This window comes from Scyliorhinus torazame, chromosome 3 (genome assembly GCF_047496885.1).
Source record: "Scyliorhinus torazame isolate Kashiwa2021f chromosome 3, sScyTor2.1, whole genome shotgun sequence".
NCBI classification, from domain to species: Eukaryota; Metazoa; Chordata; class Chondrichthyes; order Carcharhiniformes; family Scyliorhinidae; genus Scyliorhinus; species Scyliorhinus torazame.
In genome coordinates this window covers 89,331,641-89,343,930 of record NC_092709.1, presented here as the reverse complement: position 1 = coordinate 89,343,930, position 12,290 = coordinate 89,331,641, and the positions used below count along the sequence as shown (strand labels likewise).

Sequence of the window (12,290 nt, the reverse complement as noted above, 5' to 3'; positions counted from 1 at the left end):
ACGTTCCTAAAAGTGATTTCCCCCCCGCCCCTTGATACACCATCACACAAGTTGCTCAAGGAAAATGTGTATCATATCGTAAGAAGTGCAAAATGCTCCAGAGACATCTGTGGCAGATCCAAATTTCTAACATTTTAAAAGCCCAGACCGAATGGCTTAAAAGAGAACTCCACAGTTTCTCAAAACAGAGCAGGTACACGTGTAGAGATAATTTTGTGCAGCGAAAATTTAAGAGTACTAAAAATATATAAAATTGCAAGATTAAACAAACAGCAAAGCCTAAATGTTGATGGCTCTAGAAAAGGAGGAATAAAAAAATGTTACATATACTTTTGACTGTACATTACAGGATTAGAAAAAAAAGCTAACAGGTCTAATCAGTAAAAGATACAGCACAAAGACCAGAAGGTGGCGAGTTAGATATCAATCAGAAAAATAGGAAGTGGAGGAGGGAGAGTGCACAGTAGCACAGTGGTTAGCACAGTTGCTTCACAGCTCCATGCTCCCAGGTTCGATCCCCGTCTTGGGTCACTGTCTGTGCGGAGTCTGCATGGGATTCCTCCCACAATCTAAAGATGTGCAGGTTAGGTGGATTGGCCATGATAAATTGCCCTCAAGTGTCCAAAAAATGTTGGGTGAGGTTACTGGGATAGGGTGGAGCTGTGGGCTTAAGTGGGGTGCTCTTTCCAAGGGCCGGTGCAGACCTGATGGGCTGAATGGCCTCCTTCTGTACTGTAAATTCTATGAAAAGATAAAAAGCAGGAATGTAGCCTTTAATCCTATCTACTGATCATAGCTAGAAATAGTGGAAGCATAAACAGTAGAACAAAATGGGGTTCAATTAGTTTGTTGTTCTACAAAAAAAAATGTTAATGGCACTTTTCAATTTATGCAAGCATTTTATAGATAGATAGAATTTACAGTGCAGAAGGTTTACAGCGCAGAAGGAGGCCATTCGGCCCATCGAGTCTGCACCGGCTCTTGGAAAGAGCACCCTACCCAAGGTCAACACCTCCACCCTATCCCCATAACCCAGTAACCCCACCCAACACTAAGGGCAATTTTGGACACTAAGGGCAATTTATCATGGCCAATCCACCTAACCTGCACATCTTTGGACTGTGGGAGGAAACCGGAGCACCCGGAGGAAACCCACGTACACACAGGGATGATGTGCAGACTCAGCATAGACAGTGACCCAAGCCGGAATCGAACCTGGGACCCTGGAGCCGTGAAGCAATTGTGCTATCCACAATGCTACCGTGCTGCCCTTTTGATCACAGATGCAATTCTTGGATATCAAATGAAAAGGAAGAATGGAGAGGGACAGACATGTGGGATTCAGAAAAACAGGTGGAACAAGAAAAAAAAAAAGTGAAAGGAAGTGCACCTATGGTTGATGTGAAGACGAGGATGACATTTTTGCTTTAGATGAAAAAAGGTTTACTTTCAATCCCTGGTGCACACCAGGGGAAAACTTGTGTCAGTCTGCACTGTGTAACTGCACATTGCGAGTGTTACTCAGTCACATCTGGCAATTAGATCCAGCTGGTACCAATACCCTGATCTTGGATGTCTTCAGGAGACCTTGTGGCAAGGTTTATTCTGAAAGGAGGTGGTTAGTTGCAAACAAAAAAAAAAAAAAACTAACTTCGTAGTAGCAAAGCTCAGGTAGTCTGTCAATTATTTCCCAGGCCATGATGTCTGAAAGGGGGGGGGGGGAAAGAAGGGGGCATGCCTCAAGGTTAGGGCCAATGGCATGTTAGGTTTCACAAAGGTGAGAATGAATTGAATAAAAGTACTAGAGGAAAGTGGCTTTAGGTTTTAGACAAGGAATTAAATACACAAGTGGATGATAATTTAAGTCACAACTCAGGAACCATACGCTGGTGTATTCAGGTTTGTTCCTAGCTGGAACAAGATCACTTTAAGAGCTTGATCATGTGACATAGATGACATCATTGGCAGTTTGGGTGGGCTAACAGTTAGCAGCCGAGTCTAGCAACCTGGGTGGCACTGTGGTTAGCACTGCTGCCTCACAGCACCAGGTTTGATTCCGGCCTTGGACGACTGTGTATGCAGTTTGCACTCTCCCAGTGCCTGCGTGGGTTTCTTCCGGGTGCTCTGGTTTCCTCCCACAGTCCAATGATGTGGCGTTAGGTGGATTGGCTATGCTAAATTGCCCTCAAGTGTCCATTGGTTAAATTAGGTCATGGGGATAGGGTGGGGGATTGGGCCTAGGTAGAGTGCTCTTTCAGACGGTTGGTGCAGACTTGATGGACTGAATGGCCTTCTTCTGCACTGTAGGGATTCTGCTACAAAGAAACTGGCAATGAGGTAGTTGATCCACACCTCCAACATCCACAAAATTACAGAATCCAGGTTTTGGGGGGGGGGGGGGAAAAAGAGAGAGAGCGAGAGCGAGAGCGAGAGCGAGAGCGAGAGCGAGAGCGAGAAAAATAAGAAAAATCATTGATCCACGCTGCAGCCACTCAAAAAGGGAAATACAAATAAAGACATTGCTACGCCAAAGTTGGCAACAGAGGGGTGCCGAATAATAGCTGCAACCACTGAAGGAACCAAAATTTAAACAAAGGGATTGTGAAAACAGCATCAAAAGAAGCTAGGTGTTGAAGGTCTGGAATAGTGCTCCCTCTACTGAGCAAATAACAAAATACCTTGCAACGGTAGTTTTGAAACACCCCTTGCAAAACTCGGGAAAGAAAAGGCTGACCCCCTTTGTTTAAAATGGCACATTTATGACACAAGGTGTCCTGGCCCCCAGGCACTGTCATGTGGGCACTGCCAGTGGTGCTGCTAGGGGCAGTACCATGGTGCTTGGCTGGCAATGCCAAGGTGACAGGTTTCTGGTGCTAGGGATAGACCCCGGGGTGCCAGAGGACCCCAAGAGGTACGTTGGGGGTCAAGTGGCCACGGTAGAGTTAAAAGATTGGGACAGCATTTTAAAATGGTGCCCCAATCTATGAGTCATCTTCCTGCACTGACATGTTGAGCTGTTCAGTGCAGGAAATGAGTAATGTGTGGCCTTGACACGGCGTTCCCAACCGAGACCAAAAAAAGGCAGAGTCCCATTAGATAGTGGGGTTGTTCTCGGCACTGAGAAACACCCTGCTATATGTATCCAAAATGGGGCTCGTGGAGTATGGAAGGATAAATGTGGATTCTTCAAATGTTCTATTGAATACCTGGGGTACATCACAGATGAAAGGAGATTGCACAAATTACCATCAAAAGTAAAAGCCATTCGGGGTAGGGTTTATCAATTGGGTTAAGCTCCTTTACAGAGCCCCGATGGCGAGTGTAGTGACGAACCGGCGGAGGTCGGAGTACTTTCGACTGCACTGAGGGACGAGGTAGGGGTGCCCCCTGTTGTTCGCATTGGTGATCGAACCATTGGCCATGTCATTGAGGGAGTCTAATAAATGGAGGGAGGTGGTCCGAGGGGGAGAAGAGCATCGGGTGTCGCTATATGCGGACGACCTTTTGCTGTACGTGGCGGATCCAATGGAGGGGGATGGTGGAGGTCATGCAGACTCTAAGGGAGTTTTCGGGCTATGAGCTCAATGTAGGGAAGAGTGAGCTTTGTATTCCAGGCGGGGGACCAAGAAAGAGGGATAGGGGACCTACCGCTGAGGAGTGCGGAGGGGAGCTTTCGGTATCTGGGGATCCAGATAGCCAGGAGTTGGGGGACCCTACATAAACTGAATCTGACGAGGTTGGTGGAGCAAATGGAGGAGGATTTCAAAAGATGGGACAGGTTACCGCTCTCGCGGGTAGAGTGCAGTTGGTCAAAATGGTGGTCCTTCCGAGGTTTCTGTTTGTGTTTCAGTGCCTTCCCATCGTGATCACCAAGGGCTTTTTTTTTTTTAAAAAAAGAGTAGGCAGGAGTATTATGGGGTTTGTGTGGGTGAATAAGACCAAGAGTAAGGAGAGGGTTCCTGGAACGCAGTAGGGACCGAGGAGGGATGCCGCTGCCAAACCTGGGGAGCTACTACTGGGCAGCAAATGTGGCGATGATCCGCAAGTGGGTTATGGAGGGAGAGGGGGCGGCATGGAAGAGGATGGAGATGGTGTCCTGTAAAGGGACGAGCCTGGGGGCATTGGTGACGGCACTGCTGCCGCTCTCGCCGACAAAGTATACCACGAGCCCGGTGGTGGCCGCAACGCTAAGGATCTGGGGCCAGTGGAGACGGCACCGGGGTGCAATGGGAGCATCGGTGTGGTCCCCGATCAGGGGTAACCACCGGTTTGTCCCGGGGAAGATGGACAGGGGGGGGGTTCCAGAGCTGGCATCGGGCGGGGATTGGAAGAATGGGGGACCTGTTCATCGACGGGATGTTTGCGAGCCTAGGGGCACTGGAGGAGAAGTTAGAGTTACCCCTGGGAAATGCCTTTAGAAATATGCAGGTGAGGGCTTTTGTGAGGGAATTCCCGTTGTTCCCGGCACAAGAAGTTCAAGATAGGGTGATCTTGGGTGTATGGGGCGGGGAGGGCAAGGTGTCGGAAATACACCAGGAGTTGAAAGAAGAGGGGGAAGCGCTGGTAGAAGAGTAAATGGGAGGAGGAGATCAAGGAAGGTCTGTGGGCTGATGCCCTAGGTAGGGTTAATTTCTCCTCATGTGCCAGGCTCAGCCTGATACAATTTAAGGTGGTTCACAGAGCGCACTTGACGGGGGCGAGGTCGAGTAGGTTCTTTGGGGTAGAGGACAGATGTGGAAGGTGCTCAGGGAGGACAGATGTGGAAGGTGCTCAGGGAGGACAGATGTGGAAGGTGCTCAGGGAGGACAGCGAACCATGTTCATATGTTTTGGTCATGCCCGGCACTGGAGGGGTTCTGCAGAGGAGTGGCGGGAGCAATATCTCAGGTGGTGAAAGTCCGGGTCAAGCCAAGCTGGGGGCTAGCAATATTTGGAGTAGTGGACAAACCGGGAGTGCAGGAGACGAAAGAGGCCGGCATTCTGGCCTTTGCGTCCCTAGTAGCCCGGCGAAGGATCTTGCTAATGTGGAAGGAAGTGAAGCCCCCCAGCCTGGAGAAATGATATGGCTGGGTTCACAAAGTTGGAGAGGATCAAGTTCGCCTTGAGGGTCTGTGCAGGGGTTCTACAGGCGGTGGCAACCGTTCCTAGACTATCTTGCGGAGCGTTAGAGGAAGGTCGGTCAGCAGCAGCAACCTTATCATTTTGCCATAAATTTTTTTTAAAAGTAAAAGCCAAAACGGAGACATCTGCACCTCAAAAATTAAATCAACTTTGTTCATTTTGGGGCTCATTAAACTATTATGGAAGGTTTGTCCCTAATCTAGCAACTATTCAAGCCTTTACACAACTAATTGTGTCAAAACAGGGAATGGGTGGATCAGTGTGGGAGGCCTTCGTATAAGCTAAAGAGGCATTACTAAAGTCAGAAGTCCTGACACACTTTGAACCGAAGTTACCCTTGCAACTGGCTTGCGACGGATCATATGGAGTAGGAACAGTGGTTTCTCACAATGTCTAAAGGTGAAGAGAAACCAATAGCATTTGCTTCATGATTCTTGAACAAAGCAAAAACGAACTATGCACAGATAGAAGAGGAAGCTCTAGACATCATTTTTGCAATCAAACGTTTTTACCTTAACCTATATGGAAGGGAATTTGCTTTACTAACAGATCAACCACTGACAGTAAGCCAGATGCAGAGATGGGCTTTGCATATATATGTATAACTATATAAATTAAATCTCCATGGCAATGCGGGTGGACTCTTCTTTACCATAGGTGTCATAGAATAGTTTGAGTGGTAATATTTCCTAATTTCGAACTCAATAACTTGTCCTGCGGTTACAGGAGTGTTCGGAAATGTCAGAGGTTATGGACATGGTGCTTTGAAGCAAGACCACGGGAGCAAACCCTGAGTTTGAGCCATAGGTTACTCAAAAGACTCCTAACCGTTCAGGTTGGTTGCCTCCTCTGGGGAAGGAGGGTCATCATTCCACCATTGTTTTTAAATTTAGCATACCCAATTCATTTTTTCCAATTAAGGGGCAATTTAGTGTGACCAATCCACCTAGCCTGCACATTTTTGGGTTGTGGGGGCGAAACCCATGCAAACACGGGGAGAATGTGCAAACTCCACACGGACAGTGACCCAGAGCTGGGATCGAACTTGCGACCTCGGCACCGTGAGTCAGCAGTGCTACCCACTGCGCCACCGTGCTGCCCCCTTCATTCCACCATTGTGAAGGAAACATGTCCTGAACTAACATTATGAATGCCACTGTGGGATAGCAAGGATGAAGGGGGTAGCCAAGGCTCGATAGTGAACTCAAGGATTAGTGAACTCAGGATAAAGGTGGGTATGTGTTTGGCTTGTGCAAAAGTTCCGAACCTGCTGCCACTAGCGCCATTACACCCATGAGAATGGCCAAAGGGCCTTGGCAAAGAGTTCATATACATCATGCTGGACCATTCAAAGTATGAATGTTTTTCATTGTCGTCGACCTGCACTAAATAGCCTGAAGTCGCCATCATGAAGACCGTGCCCTCGGAAAGAACAATAGAAAGAGGCCACAGTTGGTTTGGTTAGAATTCACAAATTATTGAAAGGAGAACGGAATCCAGCACATCCGATCCACTCCCTCATCATCCTACCACAAATGAGCTGGCTGAAATGTTTGTTCATTGAAAAGTAACTCATGAGCAAGGATCACTGACAAAATGACTAAGCCAATTAATTCATGGCGACATACAGGAATATAATACATTTAACAACACAAAGTTCTCCGGCATTACTCATGGCACATATGTACAGCATTTGATTTGCTGAAGTCGCCAAGAGAAATTGTTGCATAAACAACAAAATCAAGTTGTATGACATGAGAACAGGGCCATGTTTTCCCACAAAGGTCAAGTATTGGCAAGGAATTATACCACCAGTGAGAAATGGATACCTGCCATTTTATTAACACAGCCAGGAAAAGTCTCCTACACTGTTCAAACTCTCGACCATGTTTTGTGAAGTCATGCGGACCAACTTTTAGCACTTGGAACCAAGATTGCCGTGAGTCAACAGAGACCGCAACAAACTGTGCCAAGACCTGTACATACTGGAGAACCTGACAATACCTGAAACAACTGTGGAAGACAGTACACCAGTTGATGACATTTCAACACCGTGTTGACCTCCAAATTCCATGTCGAGTTGAGACAACTACTGATGTCCAAACTCAACCAAAAACACTAGAGGTTCCAGTCAACATGGAAAAGCAGATGCCGGAGGTTTGCTGACAAGCCACAGGAATTGACGCCCTCCGAAATGTCTAATTATTGACTGCTGTGTTTATTACTTGTTCATATTCGAAATGTTGCAGAAGCCTCTGATGTAAAAAGGGAGGGGAAGTGTTGTGTATTCATGTTGGTCCCTGGTTGGAATAAGGTGCAATTTAAGAGTCCGATCATGTGACGTATGATGAGGTCGTCAGCAGTTTGGGCAGGCTAACAGTCAATCTAGTCCAGCAGCCTGTAGAGTAAACACCTTTCCAATAAAGCTAGTTTGTTTGTACCTTCAGGGTGTGCAACCCCATCCTTTTAAAAACGACAATACTGGAATGATATTAGAGCCATCAAAAGAAGGTTTGGCTGTTTATACTTAAAGGGAATGAAAAATAGAAACTATATTTTGCTGAAAAAAGTAGATTAAGACTTCAAAAATAAATCGACATTTTAATATTCTATTAAAAATGGTTTTCTACAGGTTGATGAATAACCATGTCTCTTAGGAGTATAGACTCAGGAAATAGGTGGAGCGGGAACTTCTGCTAACGGACAGTTATTAGGACATGGAATATTAGCAACTATTGAAATAGACTAAATTTAAAATGAAAAAGGCTAAGTTTGAGAATTAGAAATGGAAAAAAGATATAGGGAGAGAGATTAGTGCTCATTTAAAGAGTTAGTATTAGCACAGACAAAAATCAATCAAAAAACCACCTCCTTTTATGCTACAAATCTCAGGCTGGACTCTCTGCACCCTCATGCCGAAATCGCGGCCGGCGAATCAATGTTCCCGCAAGAAATCAGGACTGGCGCCAGTTAACCGATTCTGCGTCTGGGGCCATTGCCAGAGGCCCGCTCAGCCATTCTCCGCCCCCGACCGGCCAAAGTCCCGACGGTGTGGACCACTCAGTCCTGCCAGTCGGGAAACTAGCGCGGCGGCTGCGGAATCAGTCCATGGCTGCCCTGGCAGGGGGCGGGCTGACCGGAGGCCGGGGTGGGCCTTCTAGGCGGCCGGTCGGGGGGGGGGGGGGGGGGGGGGGGGGGGGGGGGGGGGGGTTGTCTCTTTTGTGGGTCTAGCTCCGCGGTCCAAGTCTGCCATGGAACACGGCGCAACCGCTGGAGGCCGCTGCAGTGCACATGCGCGGACTCCGACCCGGAAGTGTGGGGGTCCGTATCTGCAGCAAAAGCTGCAAGATCTACTCCGGGTCCCTGCTAGCCCCCTGCAGGGCTAGGAATTAGTGTCCCTTTGATCCAAGTTTTTCTGGCGTAAAACTCTGCCGTTTTGACACCGGCTTGGGGACAGTCCCAATAATGGAGAATCCAGCCCGTTGTGTATTCAGCCAATCCTGCTTTTACTCTAAAACCACCAGGTGGAGCCAAATTCATACTAGCGACAGAATAGAACAGGGGGACACAATTGTGAACATTGCATAGCAAAGTCAGTTTTAGTTCAAAATTTTCTTTCAACAAAAGCCTTATTTCTAATACTGTACACTGAAGAGACAACTGAAACAATGTTCATTAAAGGAAATGCAATTGGAAGGCATTTATAGATAGCAATTGGTTATATTGATAACAATAATGATGTTTGGCAAGTGTGGTCCATAAGCTTGGAAATGTTATCTAAATAGAACAATGACGGAGATAAGATTGTGAATCTATGGCATTCACGCCCAAAGTACTTTCCTAATTTAGTAGCTTGTATGAGGCACAAACTTGCATAATGAAGCTAATCAATGTCAAGAACATTCTTTAGAAACGATCCAGAGGTTAGCAGGATTCAGGGCCTGAACATAAATCTAATGAAGCCAGACACCCCCTTTGAGGAAACAAATGTGTAACACCCTAATAGGAAAATTCAGGAAACTAGCCCAGTTAGCGTAATATCTGTCATAGGGAAAACTTTAGAATCTAGAACAAAGAGAACAAAGCAAAGTACAGCACAGAAACAGGCTCTTCGGCCCTCCAAGCCTGCGCCGCCCATGCTGCCAGTCTAAACTAAAATCTTCTACACGTCCGGGGTCCGTATCCCATTCCTGCATTTGTCAAGATGCCCTTAAACGTCACTATCGTCCCTGCTTCCACCATCTCCTCCGGCAGAGAATTCCAGGCACCCCTACCCTCGGTGTATAAAAAATAAAAAAAATAAAAATAATTTTTTTTTAAAAAATTGCCTCGTACATCTACTCTAAACCTTGCACCTCTCACCTTAAACCTATGCCCCCTAGTAATTGACCCCTCTACCCTGGGGAAAAGCCTCTGACTATCCACTCGGTCTATGCCCCTCATAATTTTGTTATACCTCTATCAGGTCACCCCTCAACCTCCGTCGTTCCAGTGAGAACAAACAGAGTTGAAATGAAATGAAAATGAGTTTATTCAACCTCCCGTCATAGCCAATGCCCTCCATACCAGGCAACATCCTGGTAAATCTCTTTTGCACTCTCTCTAAAGCCTCCACATCCTTCTGGTAGTGTGGCGACCCGAATTGAACACTTGCTCCAATCTATTATAAAAAGGAACAGCAGAACATTTTGGATCATAACACAATAAGGCAGAGTCAATACAGTTTTGTAAAGGGAAATTATGTTTGAGAAATTTAGTTCTTAGAGGATGTGACAACAAGGATGCAAAAAGGAGAAAACAATGTAGTATATTTGGACTTCCAAAAGGTATTTAATAAAGGTGCTGCATAAAAGATCACTATATACAGCAGCACGGTAATGCAGTGGATAGCACGACTGCCTCATGGCACCGAGGTCCCAGGTCCAACCCCGGTCCTGGGTCACTGTTCATGGAGTTTGCACAGTCTCCAGTGTTTGTGTGGGTCTCATCCCCGTAAACCAAAGATGTACAGGGTAGGTGGATTGGCCATGCTAAATTGCCCCTTATTGGGAAAAAAAAAGAATTGGGTACTCTAAATTAATATATTTAAAAATTGCTAGATATAAAAAAGGTGCAAGAGGCAATAGATCAGCATGGATAAAATATGGGGGAAACTATTTTGACTTAGAAAAAAAAATCATAACACGATTAGAAGTGTATTAAGATTTCCTTACTAACAGATTCCAACATTTATCCAATGACTGATGTCAGGTGAACTAGCCAATATTTCCATGATTTCTCTTTGCCCTTCTTGAATAGCGAATTTGCATTTGCCAACTCTCAATCAGAAAATCCCTACAGTGCAGGAAGATGACATTTGGCCCATCGAGTCTGCACCGAACCACTGAAAGCACACCCTCCATAGGCCCACTCCCCCACCCTATCCTTGAAACCCTGCCAAATCTTTTAAGAGGCGATTTAGCATGGCCAATCCACCTACCTTCACATCTTTGCAGAATCACCCGAGTGTATTCCCAGTCTAGGAAATTGTGTAAAATCCTAGCCAGTGCATCCACCATCTCTGCAGCTCTTCTTTCAGAATCCTCAGATGTAGACCATCTGGGGATTTGGTGGATTTTTCTCCAGTAAAACTTTCTGATATTACCTTAATTTGCTCACTCTTATTAGCCCCTAGGTTGACCACTGGAAAGACAAAATATTTGTTCTATGTCTCTGTGCCCATGATAATATCTCTGGTCTTTGCTTTCAAGGGACCAATATTTATTTTAGCTACTCTCTGCTATATCCGTAGATAGTTTACGCTCATATTCTATTCTTCCCCAGCACCCCCCAGAATATATATATTTAGGTGCTCCTTTGCTGATTTCTAAAACACTCCCAATCTTCAGACATACTATTAGTCTTTGCAGCAAAAGCCTCTTTCAATCTGACACTATACTTAAATCTCCTTAGTAAGGCAAGAATGGATCATTCGCGCAGCTTTTATTTTTCACTGGGATGCATTTTTGTTGAATATTTTCCACTGTTTATTTATTGCCATACCCTTCAGTCTATTTACCTGACCAATAAGTCAGCTCTTACTTCATACCAATGCAATTGGTTTTGATTAAAATTAAGGTTGTGGTTTGTAATTGGAGTGTGGTGTTTTGATGGTTAATGTGGAATTAATTGTATTATGATCACTTTAGGGTGGTACAATGGTTAGCACTGCTGCCTACAGCACCGAGGACCCGGGTTCGATCCCAGCCCCGGGTCACTGTCTGCGTGGGTTTTACCCCCAGGTTAGGTGGATTGGCCATGCTTAATTGGAAAAATATAATTGGGTACCCTAAATTAAAAGAAGGTTGAGCCTGTAGCCGTAAGGAGTTTATAACCATTGGAGTATAACCATTCATATTGAAACATTTAAAGAACCTGAGGGGAGTGGCCAGGGTAGACGCTGAGTGTATGTTTAAAAAATGAAAGATCTCTCATTTAAGACGGAGGAGGATAAGAAATTGTCTCAGAGGGTCATTTTCTTCTCTGTTGAATTCTCTTCCTGAAAGAACAGTGGAGGCTGGGCCATTGAATGTACAAGGTCCCAAAGTTAGATAGATTCTGGATTGATAGGCTGGCAGTGGTTAGCACTGCTACCTATGGCACCGAGGACCCAGGTTTGATCCCGGCCCCGGATCAGTGTGTGGAGTTTGCACATTCTCCCAGTATCTGCGTTTCATTCCCACAACCCAAAAGGTGTGCAGGTTAGGTGGATTGGCCACGCTAAAGTGCCACGTAATAGGAAAAAAAAATAATTGGGTACTCTAAATTTATGTTTAAAAAAAAAAAAAAAAAAAAAGATTCTGGATTGATTGGCGTGTTACAGAAAGTGAGTGGAGGCCAAAAATCGGCGAGATTCAACCAAAACATTTCTATGTCCAGTTTCAGGCACGTTTAGTGGAGCATTTTTCAGCACTGCGCCGTTTGTTTGGGCTTGGCGAAGAATGCCCCATTGACGCTGCAGTCATTTCTTGCACTGGCAAACCCGGCCCATCAGTGCAGGAAGACGACTCATGGATTGGGGCGCCATTTTTAAAGGCATTCTCAATCTTTCAAACACCCTCGGACACAAACTGCAGCCTCTGGATACCCCGACCATCCAACTTGCTTCTTCCGGGGTCCTCGGGCCCCCAG

General features: G+C 45.9%; 1 protein-coding gene across 3 annotated transcripts in view; it reads right to left on the bottom strand.

Annotated features, from left to right (window-relative positions):
• The window catches only part of tmem192 (transmembrane protein 192), a 54,522-nt gene that overhangs the window by 16,515 nt on the left and 25,717 nt on the right, over positions 1-12,290 (bottom strand). The window lies entirely within an intron of this gene.